Below are 4,087 nucleotides of genomic sequence, written 5' to 3'. Positions count from 1 at the left end.
GATATATATGTTATAAAAATATTATTATATTAAAAATATTATATATTATTTTATAATTTAAATATATATAAAATTTTATAAAATTATTTTAATAGTATATATTTAAAATTTATAAAATTTATATTTTATATAAATTTTTATATTATTTAAATTTTTTTTAATTAATTTATAATTTATTAAAATTTAAATATAATTTAAAAATTTTAAAAGAATTTTTATTATAATTTTAGTTTAAATTAATTTTATATATTTTTTGAAATATTTTTATATATATAAAATTTTTTTATTTTTAAATTTATTTTTTTTAAAATATAAAATTTTAAAATTTAAAATTTTTTATTTATTTATATATATTTTTTTTAAAATTTTTTTAAACTTTTAGTTTTTATATATTATATAATTTTTAAAATTATATTAATTCTTTATTTTATTTATATCATTTTATATTTATTTAATGTTTATATATATTAATTTTTTTAGTAATTTATAATTTTTATATTCTTTTAAAATTTTAGATTTTTTGAAATTAAATTAATTATTTTAATTTTTATCTTAGATTTTTTTATTATAATATAAAATTTTTTAATTTTTTTTTTTCTTTAATTTTTTATTTTATTTAAAAACCTTTATTTTTTAAATTTATAATTTATTTTTTAAAAAATTAAAATTTTAAAAATTTTAAAAATTTTTACATTAAAAAATTTTTTAAAGGGATTTTTTTAATTATAAATATTTTAAATTTATATATTTTTTATTTTATATATGTTATATTTTTTTTATGTTTTTTAAAAGTTTATTACCCAATTATTATAATTAATTTTTTAAAATACTTTATATATCCCTATTTTCTATATTTGGGTTTGTATTATTTATTATATTTCTATATTTATTATATATATATATATTAATATATATTATATATTCGTTTTATTATATAATAAAATTTATATTATATATATTATATATTCCCCCTATATAAAATATCTTATCTTTATTATTATCCCTTTAATAAAAAATTATTTTTAAAACATTATAATATATTATATCTATATATTATATATATTTTTTAAATTTGGGGGTGTGTTATATATTATATATATTTATTATATTATATTTATGTATTGAAATTATATATGTTAGGGTATTTTATATATGTTTAAGTATTGAAATTGAAAAGTTTATGTATATGTAATTTATATGTATATGTATTTTTATGTTTTATGTTTATATGTTTTTTTATTTTAATAATTTTGTATATTATATATTTTAGGGATAGGGTTATAGGGGAAGGTATAAAAAGGGTTTTTTTTTGGGTTAAAAAAAGGGGCAAAAAAATTTTTAAAAATTTAAATTTTTAAAAAATTTTAAAAAATGGAAAAAAAAGGGTAAAGGAAAAAGGGGTTTTTTTAAATTATATAAAAAAGGTAAAAAAAATTTAAAAAAAGGGTTAAAAAAATTTTTAATATATTAAAAGGTATAAAATTAAAATATAGATATTTATATTTTGGCTATAGGATAAAAAAATTTTTATAAAATTTTACAAATTATTAAATAGCAAAAATTGGGGAAAACCCTTTGGGTTTTATTTTTTAAAAAATTTATATAGTTAGTTTATATATAGATTTTAATATATTTTTAAAAAAATTTTTGGAAAAACTTATTTTCCCAAATAGGTAAAAAAAAATTTTTTAAAGGGTTTACCAAATTTGACCAAAAGGGTTTTTTAATATAAAAGGAAAATTTGGTATAGTTATATATTTAAAGGGAAAAATTTTTTTAAAATTTTTGGGGGGTTTTAAATTTATAAAAAAATTTATAATATAAAAATTAAATTATATATATATATATATATCTTAAAAAGGTTATATTTTATTATTTTTAATAATTGTTTATAAAAAATTAAAAGGGGGAATGTTTTAAAATTTATTTTAATTTTTCCAAAATTATATTTAATATTTTAAGTATATTATTATTTTTAATATATTTTAAATTTATTATTTTATATTTTTAAAATGGGGTTATTTTATTATTATATTATGTATATTTTTTTAAAATTATATATTTTATTATTGTATATTTTATTTATATTTTTTTTCCGAATTTTTTATGTATTTTTTTTATTTAAAATTATTTGAAATTTTTTCTAACCTTATTTTTAAATTTTATATTATGTTATTTTATTTTTTATAAAATTTATTATATTTTCTAATTATATTATATTTAAAATTTATGGTTTTAAAATTTTTTTATTTTTGTTTTTTTTTTTTTTTTATTATATTTTTTATTATTTAAAATTTAAATTATTTTAATTTTTATGTTTCTATCTTTGTTTTTTTTTGATTTTTATTTTGTTTTCCTTTTTTGTATTATTTTTTGTATTTTATTTATGTTTCTAATATTGTTTTATTTATGATTTTTTTAGTTTTATTATTTTTATATTTTTATGTATATTTTAAAATTTGTTCTCTTTTTGGGGGTATTATTTTTTTATATGTATAATATATATTTTATGTCTATTTTTTGTTTTTTATATTTTTGTTTTTTTTTTTTTAATATATTGGGTATTTCTTTTGTTAATCTATTAAAATTATTAATTTTATATATTATAATATTATATAATATAATATATATATTGTGTCTATTATAATTTTATATATATTTTATATTTTAATATATATATTTAAAATATTTTATTGGGTTTATATATATTAATATATTTTCCTTATATATTTATGAAATATATTTTTATATATTTTTTTATATATTATATTATATAAAATTTATATATAGGCATACTATTTTTAAATTATTGCATACTTATTTAAATTAAAATGCTTTCAAATTTATTAATGCTACATATTTTATATTATGCATCCCAAAAATTTTATTATATCCCTACAATTTTTATATTATGCATCATATATTATATTTGCATCCAAAATTTTATATATTTTCCTACATTTATTTATATTTTAAAACGTACATATATTTATATATATACGTAAAAATTTTATATATATACTACATTTTTATTTATATTATACGTACATATTTTTTATATATTTTAAGGGACATTATTTATATATATCCCGTCCCAATATTTAATATATACGTCAAAATAGATAAAACGTACAATATTTATATAATCAACAATATTTAAAATAAAATTTTATATATTATTTTTAAAATATATATATCCCAATTTTATATAAAATATACATATTATAATTATATTATGTATAATATTTTTAAAAAAATATTATTTATATATAATATTTTGGGATAAATTATTTTTAATAAATTATATTTTTATATATATATTTTATATATATAAAAATTATATTTTAAAAATATTAAAAATATATTATTATACCCCATATGTCATATATTTTAATAATATATATATATATATATATAATTTTATATGCACTATATTTTGCACATTTTAATCCCAAAACACACCCCCACACACCCCAATTAAATTAAATTAAAATTTATATATTATATTTAAAAATAAATATATATTATATATTTTAATAAAATTATATATATTATAGTTGTATATAAATTTTTTGATAATATTTTAAAATATATATATATATTTTTTTATATATTGTATAAATATAAAATTATTATATTTATTATATATTTTATAATTATTTTATTGTGTATATATGATATTATATATATTTTTTATATATAATATATTTTATATATATATTATTTTATTATATATATATTTTTATATATATAAAATTTTTTATATATTTTTATATTTTATAATATATATTTTTTATTTTTTATAAATATGTGCCTTGCAGTAGTATTGAATATCAAGCTTATCCCCTGCAGAAAATTTTCGATGGTAAAAACGCTGAAGAACTGTCCAGGATTTAGATTACCTACCCAAAGGGAGCGCGGGGATTCCCCCCCGTTGGGCCAAGAAGAGAGTAAACATTCCAGAGTGCTAATTTGTGTGATTTGGGGAATGCTTGCACGTTTGCATATGGTATATTCTTTCTTACTTCGGTGAGCAGAAGACTAAGTGCACTTTCTGGTTTCTTTGGCTTTAGATGGTGCAAAAGTC

The 4,087-nt window shown here is 11.7% G+C and overlaps 1 protein-coding gene across 1 annotated transcript in view; it reads left to right on the top strand.

Moving 5' to 3' along the window:
• LOC119592491 (protein canopy 4-like) overlaps window positions 1-4,087 on the top strand; it is a gene marked incomplete in the record, with an annotated part of 14,805 nt that overhangs the window by 4,580 nt on the left and 6,138 nt on the right.

This window comes from Penaeus monodon, chromosome 30, assembly GCF_015228065.2.
Source record: "Penaeus monodon isolate SGIC_2016 chromosome 30, NSTDA_Pmon_1, whole genome shotgun sequence".
In the NCBI taxonomy this organism is placed as follows: Eukaryota; Metazoa; Arthropoda; class Malacostraca; order Decapoda; family Penaeidae; genus Penaeus; species Penaeus monodon.
This window is presented reverse-complemented; position numbering and strand designations above follow the sequence as displayed.